Raw genomic sequence first — 16,448 nt, 5'->3', positions numbered from 1 at the left:
AGATCTTATGGATCCACTCACAGAATAAATGGAACTTTGGTTTCTGTTTTGTTCAACAGTGAAAAATCATTCAAGTTCGTTTATTTATTATCCGATTATACCAGTACAACCCAATGAAACAACCTTCTCCAATCTATGGTGCAGAATGATGCCAACACATATACAAATGATACATGTACACTGTACATAGACTTAATAAAAATATTATTACTAAATAGTAGAGACATAGAGTTGTTTTAGCAGTTAAATAGTCATTCAACAATCTCACTGCCTATGGAGAGCTGTTCCTCAGCCTGATGGTTCTGGCTCTAATGCTTCTGTATCTCTTTCCTGATGGTAGTACCTAGAAGATGCTGCATGTGGGGTGGTAGGAGTTCTCAGAGTTTGTGAGCACTCTTTCAATAACGATACCAGCAAATCACATCGATGGGCAGAGGGATCCACACTGCTGCATTTATGGTCTTGTGAATTTACCTCTGATCTGATGTTCTCTAGAGCAACCATACCATTCTGTAATGCAGCAGCCAGGATGCTTTCGATAGAGAGAATCAGATCAGATTTCTTGTCATGAACATGTCACGAAATGTATTGTTTTGTGGCAGTATCACAGTACAAACGTTTATATAAACCACATTTCAAATAAAAATAGTACAAGAAAAAGAAAAAGTGAGATAGAGTCTGCGATTCATTGTTCATTCAGGAATCTGGTGGCAGAGGAACAAGCTGTCCTTGTGCCACTGAGTTCTCGTCTTCAGGCTCCTGTAACTTTTTCCCTAATGGTAGCAGAGTGAAGAGAGCATGGCCTGGGTGGTGGGGTCCTTGAGGATAGTGACTGCTGTAGAAAGTTGACAGAATGGTAGCCTTCCCTGCCTCAGCCTTCAAAGGAAGTCCAGATGCTGTTGAGTCTTCCTCACAAGTGAGGAATTGTTGTTGTATGTCCAGGTTAGGTCACTTCTAAAGTGAACTCTGAGTAACTTGGTGCTCTCACTTTTCTCCAATATAGAGCAATTAATATGTGGTAGAGGGTGGTCAGCATCTCCTTCATCTTGTCCACGTTGAGACTCAGATTGTTATTATCACACCATTTCACAAGACTTTCCACCTCTTCTCTGTATTGCAACTCATCGTTGTTGCTGATGAGTCATCTACAAGCTTGATGACTTCTCTTGGAGTTGCAGTAGTGGGTCAATAGTGTGAACAGGAGCAGACTGAGCACACAGGCCATAAGATATAGAAGTAAGCTATTTGGCCCATTGGTAGTCTATCAAGAGCTGATCGATTCTCACCCCTACTGCCCTTCTTCCAGTAACCTTTCATACTCTGACTATTCTAATACCTATCAATCTTTACCTTAAGATACACCCAGTGACCTGGCTTCATAGCTGCCTGTAGTATCAAATTCCTCCACATCTCTCTTTCAATCTTGATATTGTGCCCTCCTGTCCAAGACTCCCCTACCATGGTAAACAACTTTGTCACATCTACACTATCCAAGCCTTTTAACATTCAAATGCTTCTATGAAATCCCCATCATTCTTCTGAATTCCAAGGAGAACAGACCAAGAACCATCAAATTTTCCTCATATGCTAATCCCTTCATTCCAGGAATAATTCTTGTGAATCTTCACTGAACCCTCTCCAATGCCAGTATATCCTTTCTTAAAAAAGGAGTCCAAAACTGTGCCTCAACATCACATTCCTGCTCTTATATCCTATTCCTCCAATATGAATGCATACATTGCATTTACCTTTTTCAACACCAACTCAACCTGGAGGTGACCTTTAGGGAATCCTGCATGATGACTCTTTCAAAGTCCCTTTTCACCTCCGGATTTTTAATTTTCTCCCCATCCAAATAATAGTCTGCCCTTTTATTCCTTCTACCAAAGCATATGCTTTCCAACATTGTATTTCATTTGTTTCTTTGCCTTTTCTCCTAATCCAAGTATCTCTGCAACCTCTCCATTTCCTCCTCACTACCTGCCCCTCCATCTATCTTTGTATCAGAAAGCCATCTCATCTTATCCTCTCATCCTTCTTCACTCCAAAAAGTCCCAGCTCTGTTCACCTTGCCTCATAAGACATATTTTTCAATTCAGACAACATCCTGGTAAGTCTCCTCTGCGCCCTCTTTATAGTTTCCACATCCTTCCGAAAATGAGGTGACCAGACTGAAAACAATACTCTAAGTGTGGGCTCACCAGAGATTTATAGAGTTGCAAAATGACCTCTTGACTCTTAAACTTAATCCCTCTATTAATGAATCCCAATACCCCATCGGCCTTCTTAGCTATCCTATAAACCTGCGTGGTGAACTTGAGGGATGATGTATGGATCTGTACCCCAAGGTCCATCTATTCATATACACTCTTAAGTACCTGACCATTAATCCTGTACTCAGCCTTCTGGTTTGTCCCTCCAAAATGCATCACCACACACTTAACTGGATTGAACTCCATCTGCCACTTTTCCGCCCATCTCTGTATCCCGTCTATATCCTTTTATAACCTATAACAACTTTCAGCGCCATCCACAACTCCTCCAACCTTTGTATCATCTGCAAACTTACTGATCCATCCTTCCACCTCTTCATCTAGGTAATTTATAAAAATCACAAAGTGCAGGGGTCTCAGAACAGACCCCTTTGGAACTCCATTAGTCAATGACTCCAGGCAGAATACTTTTCTTCCACTACTATTCTCTGCTTTCTACATGCAAGCCAATTTTTATCCATGCAGCCAAGGGTTCCATGGATCCCATGCCTCATGACGTTCTGAATGAGTCTCTCATGGGGACCTTGTTAAGTGCCTTACTAAAATCCATAAAGACCACATCTACTGCCTTACCCTCATCAATATGTTTGGTTACCTCCTTTTAAGGAATGACTTTCCCTTCACAAAGCCACGCTGACTACACTTGAGTAGACGGGTACTTCTCCAAATGCTCATCGATCCTATCCTTGAGAATCCTCTCCATTTGTTTGCACACCACTGATGTAAGACTCACCAATTTATAATTCCCAGGATTCTCCCTATTATCTTTTTTAAACAAAGGGACTACATTTGCCATTCTCCAATTCTCTGGCACCTCCCATGGCAAAAAAAAACTCAAAGATCATAACCACTTCCCCAACTATCTCTTCCCTCACTTCCCACAGCAACCTAGGGGATATTGCATCCAGCCCCGGGGAATTATCAATCTTAATGTTTTTAAGATCCAACACTTCCTCTACCTTAATCTCAACATCACCAGCACACAAGCCTGTTCTATTCTGAACTCATCCTGATCAAGGCCTTATTCTCTTGTGAATATTGAAGCAAAATATTCATTTAGGATCTCTCAAACCTTCTCCATGTCGAGGCACATGTTGCCTCCTTAATCCTTTAATGGCCCTGCCTTCATTCTCGTCATCCTGTTCTTCACACACACATAGATCGCCTTGGGGGTTCTCTTTAATCCTACATGCTAAGGCCTTCTCATGCCCCCATCGAGCTCTCCTAAGTGCTTTCTTAAGCTCCTTCCTGGCTACCATATACTTCTCATGAGCCCTTCCTATTTGCTGCTTCCTATATCTAATGTATGAAGTATTGTTCTCCAGGAGGGTCAAGAGAGTGGAGGGGCATGGCATTGTCAGTGGAATGGTTCCATCTGTAGACGAATTGAAATGGGTCCAGTATCTCTGGTGGATGCGCTTTGATACTATCCATCACCAGATACTCCAAGCATTTCAAAATGGTGGAGGTCGGTGCCACTGGGAAGTTATCGCTGCCTTGAAACCCATGGACTGCTGCAATGACATGTAGAAGAACTCTGAAAGGACGTTCATCAGTTGGTCAGCAAAGTCCTTCAGTACCCGAATTGATATGCTGGTCTGAACCCGCTGCCTTGTGTGTGCTCACCCTGGATAGTATTCTCCTCACTTTGGCCGCAGCTATGCAAGGAGCCTGTTCTTCAGGGAACGATGGAGCTTTATTTGGCATCAGCCTGTTCTTCCCATTGAACCGTGCACAGAAGTTCAGTCATTCCAGAAGGGGTGTGTCATTGTCGTTGACTCACCAGGTTGTCTTGTGATCTGTTATTGTTATTATACCTTGCCACATGCGCTTTGTGTCGCTGGTGTTGCACACCTGACTCTGGATCTAATACTGCACTAAATCCCAATTTAAATGTTATACTAAAGTCCTCAGAAGGGGAACTAATGTAACATTCTTATGGTTAATCAGCTCCTAACTGAGCTACAAGGAAGTTATAAAAGTTATTACCATATTTCAACCTGAGATAGAAGTTTCATTTACCCCTCTCACCATTCCCCGCAGAAACAGTTCAAAGAAAACAGTAAAAATAGTGACACTGAGTTTTCAATTCATAAGCCACGCATGTGAGAAAGTTAAACAAGTCTGCTGAACCTGCGACAAATTAATCGATTTCTCCCGTTTTCATTAACCCCATCAAAACTACCTTAGTCTCTCTCTTTCTTATCTCTCTGTCTCCTTTCCTCCAGCTCCCCACCCACTTCCCTTCCTTCTATCAGAGAGCAACCCTTTCCCCTTCTCATTTTTTCCTCTTCTACCCTCCCAACTGGATCCACCTATTACCAAAGTTCAAATTTATTGTCAGAGTATATGCATGATATTACATACAACCCTGAGATTCCTTTCTTTCCTACAGGCCTGTTATCCAGAGGATTATCCAATGTTGGACAGGAAACTTGCCCGAACAAAGACATTTCAATGTGCTTGTTCCTAGAGGGTCATCTCACCAGTCTGGCAGGAGGCAGATTGAAAGTCTTCCCTAAGTCAATCAAGATCAGACCCACCCACAGGTAAAGAGACCTTCCACTTGGTCCTCATCCTCACTCATAGTCACATACGCCTCTCTGGACCTGTTCCCTAGCCGGCTGTAGGATAAAACTCTGTTTTCGCGTTGGGGCAAACCCTAAGCCCAACTCTAGATTGTGAGCCATGGGTGACACTGGAGAACCAATTGTAAGGTTGAAGTGCCAGTTGATGAAGTAGACAAAGACAATGTGGTCAAACAATAATCATGGCTTTTATTAGCAGAAACTCATGGTACAATAATGAAAGACAATAGATGCATGTACAGTTATATCCAAGGGGAGTGTCCTTAACAGTAGAGATAATGCACAGCCAATGTTAGTACAGCAAGGCTCGCCAGAGGGGAGACAGGCAGCTTGGCAGACATTCACCACAAAGGTGTATCCCGATAAAGGGTGGGGAGCTGTTGTAGCGCATACCCGAGAAAGGCTGTTATGTCTCACTCATTAGTGTTAAGAGTTAATTGTACCTTTCAGTTAATCAATGTGCCATGCCTGCTAGTGAGAATGGGGAGGCAGCTATCATTTGTTTAATTCTCACATTTATACTTTTAAATTTTTTTTTATTTTTAACACTATGAACCATACCGACCAAAATACATACAGACATTTTTCTCTTGAATATATACAGTGCGGGGGCGTGGCAAGATGGCGTAAGGAACAGACGTGCCTTCCAGTCCTCTCCTGACTCTGAGTTATTGTTTTGTTTATAAGTGCCCGTTAAAATTCTTTAAAAAGTTTATAAATAGTAAGAGGTGCTGAATTAATATCTAATGGTACATTTGCTAAAAAAAAGTACAAGAAAACGCCAACAGATTGTTAAAAAATTACATTTCCCGAAATTATCTGAGCCTACCTGTTTACAAGAAGCCAGGAGTCAGCGTGGAATGGATCCAGGAGAAGAAGTGCAGGATTCGGCATTGGAACTTCGTTCTGTACCGGTAGGGCTCTTTAAAGATGATGCCCGGCAGCCTTTGGAACAAAGGGCTGGCCAGGCGCGTGTATTTCAAACAACACCCGCTCTGAGCGCTGTTGCTGAGAGTTTGACAGCTGAATCAGCTGGGACGCCACCAGCTAGAGAGTTAAAGAGCCGACCTCCGATTGATATAGCGGTGGCACTGCAAAATGCACCACCAGTTATGACGGTTTCCCCAGGTTTAGATATAATGAAGGCTTTGATGAGATATGGCTTAAAGATAACCCTGACTATCAGCCTCCTGATATTGCTGAGGGGGCTGTGGCAGGGGATTCTACACGGAGCCATACTGCAAGAAAGGCTGCTAAGCCAAGGGAAGGGACAGAAGATCCTTTGGTCTCTCAGAAACAGCAGGATCCTACTATGTCTGAATCTACCTTTGCTGATATACTTATCAAGACTCTTGAATTTAAGTTATATTCTTCAATGAAACAGCTAGGTAATTCTATGACCCAGGTCTATTCCAAGCTTAATACATTGGTGGATATTAACACTCAACAGATGGCTGACTACGGAGCTTTTAAACTTGAAACTAATGAAAGACTTGATATGTGTGATCAAGGTTTAGTTGACGTACAAGATCAATTGCAAGATGTAAACAAAACAATTGAAACATTGCAGATTCAGAATAAAAATTTAGCAAAAAAGGTTGATTATTTGGAGAATCAATCTAGACGGAACAACGTAAAAATGGTTTGCCAGAAGACATAGAAGGGCCAGATCCAAGAAAATTTTTAACTGAATGGATTCCACGAGTGTTAGGACAAGACAAGTTCCCCGAAGGTTTAATATTGGAATGTGCTCATAGAGCTTTGAGAAGGAAACCTTTTTCAGGACAGAATCCAAGACCTGTTCTGGTCCATTGCTTAAACTACTGTGATAGAGAGACAATTTTACGTGTGGCTATTAGAAACGCACAGCAAAACAGGAGGAGGTAGTTGACCTCTTGCCTGTTTTTTTTTCTTAATTTTTGGGTTAAGGAGTGAAGTTTTTTTTTATTACTTTTTTTAAAATGAATATTTTTTTTTTCTTTTCTTTTTTTTGTTTTTGATTGTAGTTTTAAGAGGGAATAAGGGGAGGGGTTTTTCCTTTTTTTCCTCTTTCTTTTTGGGGGGGGGGTTCTTTTTTTTCTCCTTCTCTGTTTCTTTTTTTTCCTTTCTTCTTTTTTTTTGGTTGTTGAGTTGTTGTAAGGAATGTCTAAATTGAAGTTTGCTTCTTTTAATGTCCAGGGTTTAAATAATCCTATTAAGCGTAAGAAAGTACTTGCTTACTTAAAAAAATTAAAAGTTGATGTGGCTTTTTTGCAGGAAACTCATTTAACAGATAAGGAACATTTGAAACTCAACGTGAATGGGTTGGACAAGTTTTTTATTCTTTATTTAATTCAAAGGCAAAAGGAGTCGCAATTTTGGTGCACAAGAATTTACCATTTTAGTTACAGAATGAAGAGAAAAATGGTGGAAGATTATTAAAATTGAACTGTACAATTTTTAATGAAGCTTGGACTTTGCTTGATGTTTATGCTCCGAAGTTTGAGGATACAGCTTTTGTTGTGGATATATGTCTTTATTACTTGGACAATCAAATTCCAATGTGATGATTGGGGGAGATTTAAATGTGGTATTGGAGCCTTTATTGGACAAGTATCCAAGAGTAATTAAGAAATCTAAGATGGCAGTTCAAGTAACTAATATGATGTCAGATTTGAATTTAGTTGATATTTGGCGAAGATTTAATCCTACAGAGAAAGATTTTTCTTTTTATTCTTCGTGCCATAATTATTTTTCTAGAATTGACTATTTTTTAATTTCAACACATTTGCAGGATAGGGTTGAATCGGTGGATTATAAGGCAAGATTGGTTTCGGACCATTCTTTATTATTATTAGAATATCAGAGTTCACAAGATGTTCAGAGAGCTCCAAGATGGAGATTTAATACTATGTTATTACAAAAACCAGAATTTATTAGTTATTTAAAACAACAATTTGAAGTTTTTATTAGTAACAATACTAATTCTGTTTCTAGTCATTTTGTTTTATGGGATGCAATGAAAGCTTTTTTACGAGGTCAAATTATCAGTTATGCTTCTAAAGTAAAGAGAGAGAGACTTAAAGAGATAACTGCTACTGAAAAAGAATTTCAAAAAAGTGCTACTGAAATGCAAAAGAATCGGTTAACTAATTTAAAATTTAAATATAATGAATTACAAACTTATCGGTTTGAATGTTTAATGAACCGAACTAAACATAAGTTTTATGAATGAGGTGAAAAAGCTCATAAAGTTTTGTCATGGCAGTTAAAAAAGGAACAATTATCTAGGATTATACCAGCAATTAGAAAGAAATCGGGTATTACTTTTAGCCAAAAGGAAATTAATGAGGAATTTTTAAATTTAAAAAAGTTTGGCCTTAGTAAGTCGGATTGCTGTTTTCGTTGTGACCAGATGGCTAATACTTTTTTTGCACACTGTCTGGCTTTGTGATCGATTGCAACAGTTTTGGAAAGGTATTCAATCTATACTTAATAGTTTATATAATATCTGTCTTGTATTAGATCCTAATATATTTTTATTAGGGAATATGCAATCACTAATTGATTTAGGTTTAAAGGATTATCAGATTTCCTTTATCTATTTAGCTTTAGCTGTGGCCAAGATATGTATAGCACTTACTTGGAAAGATAGAAATATATTAACTTTAGATAGGTGGCATTTGGAGATGAAATCCTGTTTGACCATGGAAAGGATATCTTTCTCAATTCAGGATAGGATGTCTTTTTATAGGTTAAAGTGGACTCCGTTTGTTAAATATATGCATTTAAGTTTGCTTAAAATATGTTTTTAAGTGTGATATTTTAGTATTGATAACTTTTTTTGTTAGTATCTTTACTTGTTATGTTTTATCTTTTTTTTGTAAGTGGGCTTTTTTTTCTTATATATAATATTTTTAATTTTATTAACTCTTCACTCTTTATTTTGGGGGGGTTAGACTAATTTTAAGTTAGGTTATTAATGTTGTGTAATAATCATTGGGGGGGTTAGTTTATTTAGTTTACCGATGTGGTACAGTAATTTTATTATCTTATTTTTATTTTTTTTTAAATGTAATCTTCTATTTTATTCATGTTATAAAATCTTAAATAAAGTTTAAAAAAAAAAGAATATATACAATGCCATTTTCTCCCCTTTTTCCGCCCTCCCTTCCCTCCCTCCCTAACCCCCCCTCCCCATTTATTCAAAGTTCAATCTATTGATACATTAAACCTGTTAAACAATGTCGTCACTTAATAAAAATAAACAAGAAATTTGTATCTTTTACTTTTACATACTGGGTCGGTTCATTTCGTTGTCTTCTCCTTCTGTCATTTTAGGTGGTGGAAGTTTGTGGTAAGATTTCTCTGTTATGTACCACATACGGTTCCCATATTTGTTCGAATATTGTGATGTTATTTCTTAAAATATATGTTATTTTTTTCAATGGAATACATTTATTTATTTCTATGTACCATTGCTGTATTCTCAGGTTGTCTTCTAATTTCCAGGTTGACATAATACATTTTTTTGCTACAGTTAGGGCTATCATAACAAATCTTTTTTGTGCTCCATCCAAGTCGAGTCCAAATTCTTTGTTTCTTATATTACTTAGGAGGAAGATCTCTGGGTTTTTTGGTATATTGCTTTTTGTGATTTTATTTAATATCTGGTTTAGATCTTCCCAAAATTTTTTCACTTTCTCACATCCCCAAATTGCATGTATTGTTGTTCCCGTTTCCTTCTTACAGCGAAAACATCTGTCTAATACAGTTGGGTCCCATTTATTTAACTTTTGGGTGCGATGTATAGCCTGTGTAACCAATTATATTGTATCATGTGTAACCTCTTGTTTATTGTATTTCTCATAGTTCCGGAGCATAGCTTTTCCCATGTTTCATTCTTTATCTTTATGTTTAGATTGTGTTCCCATTTTTGTTTAGGTTTATACCTTGTTTCCTTGTTCTCCTTTTCTTGCAGTTTGATGTACATGTTTGTTAAATTTTTTTAATTATCATTGTGTCTGTAATCACATATTCAAAATTGCTTCCTTCTGGTAACCTCAGACTGTTTCCCAATTTGTCCTTCAAGTAGGTTTTCAGTTGGTGGTATGCAAACATTGTATCATGAGTTATATTATATTTGTCCTTCATTTGTTCAAAAGATAATAATTTATTTCCCGAAAAGCAATTTTCTATTCTTTTGATCCCTTTTCTCTCCCATTCTCTAAAGGAAAGGTTATCTATTGTGAAAGGGATTAGTTGATTTTGTGTCAATATTAATTTTGGTAGTTGATAATTTATTTTATTCCATTCTATGTGAATCTTCTTCCAAATGTTGAGCAGATGGTGCAATACTGGTGAATTCCTATGTTGCACCAACTTTTCATCCCACTTTTCTAGTATATGTTCAGGGATCTTCTCCCCTATTTTATCTAGCTCTAATCTGGTCCAATCCGGTTTTTCCCTTGTTTGATAAAAATTTCATAGATATCTTAACTGTGCTGCTCTATAATAATTCTTAAAGTTTGGTAGCTGTAAGCCTCCTTGTTTGTACCATTCTGTTAATTTATCTAGTGCTATCCTCGGTTTCCCCCCTTTCCATAAGAATTTCCTTATTATTTTTTTTAGCTCATTGAAGAATTTCTCTGTTAGGTGAATTGGTAACGATTGAAATAGGTATTGTATCCTTGGGAAGATGTTCATTTTAATACAGTTTATCCTTCCTATCAGTGTTAGTGGTAAGTCTTTCCAGTGCTCGAAGTCGTCTTGTAATTTTTTCATTAATGGCTAATAATTTACTTTGTATAGATGGCCGAGATTATTATCTAGTTGTATACCTAGGTATCGTATTGCTTGTGTTTGCCATCTAAATGGTGATTCTTTCTTAAACTTTGCGAAATCCCCATTATTCATTGGCATTGCTTCACTTTTATTTGCGTTGATCTTGTACCCCGATACTTCTCCATATTCCTTCAATTTCCTATGTAATTCTTTTATTGATATTTCTGGTTCTGTTAAGTATATTATGACATCATCTGCAAATAGACTGATTTTATATTCCTTCCCTTTTATTTTTATCACTCATTTTATTTTCTGTTCTTATCAGTTCTGCTAGTGGTTCTATAGCTAACGCGAACAGTGAGGGAGATAGTGGACATCCCTGCCTTGTTGATCTGCTTAATTTAAATTGGTTTGATATATATCCATTTACTGTCACTTTCACCAATGGTCCCTTATATAATGCTTTAATCCAATTAATATATTTCTCTGGTAGGTTGAATTTTTGTAGTACTTTGAATAAATAATTCCATTCTACTCTGTCAAAGGCTTTCCCTGCGTCTAAAGCAACCGCTATCGTTGGAGTTTTGTTTCCTTGTATTGCATGGATTAAGTTAATAAATTTACAGATATCGTCCGTTGTTCGTCTTTTTTTAATAAATCCAGTTTGATCTAGTTTTACTATTTTTGGTACACAGTCAGCCAATCTGTTTACTAATAGTTTAGCTATTATCTTATAATCTGTGTTAAGAAGAGATATTGGTCTATACGATGCTGGTGTTAGTGGATCTTTCCCTGTCTTTGGTATTACTGTAATTATTGCTGTTTTGCATGAATCTGGCATGTTTTGTGTTTTTTTAATCTGGTTCATTACTTCCAGGAGAGGAGGAATTAATAAGTCTTTAAATGTTTTATAGAATTCTATTGGGAGTCCATCCTCTCCCGGCATTTTATTGTTCGGTAGTTTTTTTTAATATCTCCTGTATTTCTTCTATTTCAAATGGTTTTATTAATTTATTTTGCTCCTCGGTTTGCAATTTCGCTAATTCAATTTTAGTTAGAAATTCATCTATTTTGTCTTCTTTCCCTTCGTTTTCAGTTTGATATAGTTGCTCATAGAATTCCCTGAAGTTTTCGTTGATCTCCATTGGGTTATATGTAATTTGTTTGTCCTTTTTCCTTGATGCCAATACCGTTCTTTTAGTTTGTTCTGTCTTAAGCTGCCACGCTAGAATTTTGTGCGTTTTTTCTCCTAGTTCATAATATTTCTGTTTTGTCTTCATTATGTTCTTATCCACCTTATATGTTTGAAGTGTTTCATATTTTATTTTTTTATCTGCCAATTCTCTTCTTTTAGTTGTATCTTCCTTTATTGCTAATTCTTTTTCAGCATTTGTTATTTCCCTTTCCAACTGTTCTATTTCCTGATTGTAGTCCTTCTTTATCTTAGTTACATAACTTATTATCTGCCCTCTGATGAACGCTTTCGTTGCGTCCCATAGTATAAATTTATCTTTCACTGATTCCGCATTTATTTCAAAGTACATTTTAATTTGTCGCTCAATTAATTCTCTAAAATCCTATCTTTTAAGTAGCATGGAGTTTAATCTCCATCTATACATTCTTGGTGGGATGTCCTCCAGCTCTATTGCCAACAACAAGGGTGAGTGATCCAATAATAACCTAGCTTTATATTCCGTTTTCCTAACTCTTCCTTGAATGTGGGCTGACAACAGGAATAGGTTTATCCTTGAGTATGTTTTATGTCTACCTGAATAATATGAATATTCCTTTTCCTTTGGGTGTTGTTTCCTCCATATATCCAAAAGTTGCATTTCCTGCATCGATTTAATTATAAATTTGGTTACTTTGTTCTTTCTGTTAGTCTTTTTTCCAGTTTTATCCATGTTTGAATCCAAATTAAGGTTAAAATCCCCTCCTATTAGTATATTCCCCTGCGTATCTGCGATCTTCAAAAAGATATCTTGCATAAATCTTCCAAAATTCTGAATATATCTGACATTTTATCATTACATATCTCCCTGCTGGATCTATTATTTCCTCCTCTATTTTGATTGTTACATATTTATTGATTAATATAGCTACTCCTCTGGCTTTTGAATTATATGATGCTGCTGTTACATGCCCTATCCAATCTCTCTTTAATTTCTTGTATTCCACTTCAGTTAGATATGTTTCTTGCACGAATGCTATATCAATTTTTTTCTTTCTTCAGTAAATTTAACAGCTTCTTCCTTTTGATTTGATTATGTATTCCATTAATATTCAAAGTCATATAGTTCAACATGGCCATTTCATACTTTGTTTACCTTTCATTTCCGTTTCCTCATCACCACCTTCCCTTCTCATCCATTTCTGTTTTCTTTTTTTGAACACATTATAAGACAACACTTCTAAAACATAAAATATTTCCACTATTCCCATATCTAAAATTGCTTTAACCCTCCCCTCTCTGAGTTGCCCTTTGTCCCTTGTCGGGCAACCACATCTCCCCTCTCCATTTGGATTGCGAACCCGCTCGCAAGCGTCAACTGATTTCGCAGTGACTGTTATTCTTCCCCACCCAGCCCCCCAGAAAAGATTTTAATCTTCACATATAACACTCACTCTCTTAATTCCCTCCTTACTTCCTTTCTTTCCCTTCTTAGTTCTTACTTATACTTTATTCTTCTTCTTTATATATAGTTTGTTGTCATTTTTGTTCTTGTTACACCTCTTCATCTCTCTGTCTGTTTTGTTGGTGTTCTGCAAATTCTCGTGCTTTTTCCAGATCCGAGAACAGTTTGCTTTGCTGCCCCAGGATAACTATTTTAAGCACCACAGGATATTTTAACATAAATTTATAACCTTTTTTCCATAGGGTCGATTTTGCTGCTTTAAATTCCTTCCTCTTCTTCAGGAGGTCAAAACTTATGTCTGGGTAGAAAAAATTTTTTTGACCTTTGTATTCCAGTGGTTTTTTTTGTCTTCTCTTATTTCTTTCATTGCCTTCTCCAATATATTTTCTCTTGTCGTATATCTTAGGAATTTTACTAGAATGGATCTTGGCTTTTGTTGTGGTTGTGGTTTAGGGGCTAATGTTCTGTGTGCCCTTTCTATTTCCATTCCTTCCTGTAATTCTGGCATTCTTAGGACTCTGGGGATCCATTCTTTTATAAATTCTTTCCTATCTTTGACTTCTTCATCTTCCTTAAGGCCCACTATCTTTATATTGTTTCTCCTTTTATAGTTTTCCATTATATCTATCTTCTGAGCTAACAGCTCCTGTGTTTCTTTAACTTTTTTATCAGATTCTTCTAATTTCTTTTTTAAGTCATCTACCTCCATTTCTATGGCTGTTTCTTGTTCTTCCACCTTCTCTACTCTTTTCCCTATTTCTGTCATGACCATCTCTAATCTATTCACTTTTTATTCTGTACCTTTTATTCTTCTTTTTATTTCACTGAATTCTTGTGACTGCCATTCTTTTACTGTTTCCATATATTCTTTAAAAAATATATCCATGTACTGTCCCTTCCCTTCATCTTCCATTTCTCTGTGTTCTTCCTCCTCTTCTTCTGGGTCCACTCCAGGATCTGTGTCCTCTACCTCTGTCTCTTCTGATTTTCTTGTTGGGTTGTTGATTTTATTTTGTTGGGTATTTTTGTTTTTATTATTTTTATTAAAGGTGTCTTGGTGTTGGTCTTCTTCCTCTGGGTTGGTCATCTGTTGTTTTTCTGATTTCCTATTTTTATTCTCTTCCTTCTTGTTCCCGTTATTTTCTGTTTTCCTGTTGGGAGCCTTGCTGTCGGGTTATTCTTGTCTGTTCAAGCTGTGGAGATGTACTCAGCTGGTCCCCCCTCCTGTCGGTGTTGTTTTTGTCATGTGCATCGTGCATGCACATGAATCCTCGCATGCGCGGTCGCGCACTTCTGCTTGGCTCCGTGAGCCATCTTTGTAGTCCTGCGCTCAGGGTTTCCACTGACCTCAGGGAGCCGGCTTCTCTCTCCACAGCGGGCCTCCTCATACAGGTAAGGCCTTCACCTTTCTCTTCCGATGTCTTTCCTTCTTCCCGTTGTTTTTGGTTTTTCTTTCTTTGCTGCCATTTTCTCCACACCTTTATTTTTAATTTGTTATGGTTTCTGTGTTTGTGGCTTTGCTTTTTCTTTCTTTTTTTTTAAACTTTTCTGGAGAGGGCTGGTATTTTCTTACCGGTCACTACTCCATCACGTGACTTCCCCCAACTTTCGCATTTATATTTGAGAGTTGTGATTATCAGTGACTAATCTGCATCCGATGTGAATGAGTTGTGGGTAGTATGTGTGTGTATTAGTGTGTTCCTTTTCATGAATTCCCCTGCAGTTAAATAAAGACCATTGTTTGTTCCTCGAGGAACATGTCCAGACTTGTTTCTTCTTGGACCCTTTAAACTTGTTCTCACCATTACAAGGCCAGGCAGAATTCTTACTGATCAGTACTCAAGAAAAAAGAAAAATCCATAAACAAAAGTGAAATGAAAACAAACTGACTGTGCAATGCAGAAAAATATATATACACTGATTGAGAATTGTTTAGAAGTCAGATGGTGGAGGGAGTAACAACTGTTCCTGAACCCAGTGGTTCAAATCTTGTGGTAGCTATACCTCTTTCCTGATGGCAGCAGTGAGAACAGAGCATGACCTGAGGGGTATGGATACTTGCTGATTGCTGCTGCTCTCTGATCGCAGCAGTCCACGTCAATTTTCTCAGTGGGAACAGTTTTGCTGTGTCCATAACCTTTTGCAGGGCTTTCCACTCAGAGGTATACCAGGCCGTGATGCAGCTGTCAGCATAATTTCCACTACACATCTGTAGAAGTTTACCAAGGTTTCTGATGTTATAGTGAAATTTCCTGAGGAAGTAGAGATGCTGATTATGACATTAGTATGTTGGGTCCAGGAAAGGTCCTCTGAGATAGCAACTCACCCTCTCCTCTCATCCCCAATAATCACTGGATTGTACAGCTCTGGTTTTGCCTTCCAGAACTCTACACTCAGTTCTTTGGTTCTGGTGTCACTGAGTGAGAGATTGCTGTTCGTCCACCACTCAGCAAAGTTTTCAGTCTCCCTCCTGTACGCTGATACTTTGCCCCTTTTTACACCAGCTTCTCTCCCTGTCACTTCCTCCCTCCTCTGCCCTCCCCCATCTTTTTATTCATGCAACCGCCTGTGTTTGCTGATACGTGATCAAGGGCCCACGCTTGAAATGCTAGTTACCCTTTATGCCCTCTGGATGCTGCATGCCCTGCTGAGTTTCTCTGGTATGTTTGTGTATTGGATTCAAATGGAAGTATTTTCTAAAAATAGCTTAGGAAACTGCATGCACTACGACAACCTATCTGCAGGGGTGCAGTGCTTATCTTTTTTTAGGTACCGGAGCTCACCAAAAATGACAATAAGGAGGTCTCTTTAGCTTTCTATAATTGAGAGTGTTGCATAATATGATAAAGTATTACATGGCTGCACTTACTAATTATCATAAAATATAATTATCAACAAGTAAAGGGCACCTTCCTTATCACTTTCGCATTTCAAATTAACTATCAGGCGGCCTTAATGCTCAGGCTTGTTGATTCATCAATGAACAGAAATTTTGCCATTTATTTGCTTGATATTCTGGCAAATTTTCTTTCTCATATTAATATCTATGTGATTAATTATCCCTGTAGCACTAGTGCAGGAATGCAGTCCAATTCCAATGTCAATACCATTTTTGTTTTGAAGTTCCAGTAAGGCCAAGTGATCAGAGTATGGTCTGTCATTCTGAGCTAAATAATGGGCAGAATGCA

General features: G+C 37.6%; 1 protein-coding gene across 8 annotated transcripts in view; it reads right to left on the bottom strand.

Moving 5' to 3' along the window:
* The window catches only part of LOC138736041 (transcriptional repressor CTCF-like), a 332,424-nt gene that overhangs the window by 192,871 nt on the left and 123,105 nt on the right, over nt 1-16,448 (bottom strand). The gene's annotated exons all lie outside the window — the stretch shown is intronic.

This window comes from Narcine bancroftii, chromosome 6 (assembly GCF_036971445.1).
Source record: "Narcine bancroftii isolate sNarBan1 chromosome 6, sNarBan1.hap1, whole genome shotgun sequence".
Lineage (NCBI taxonomy): Eukaryota > Metazoa > Chordata > Chondrichthyes > Torpediniformes > Narcinidae > Narcine > Narcine bancroftii.
Note: the sequence above shows the minus strand (reverse complement) of the source record. Positions and strands in the feature narration are given on the sequence as shown.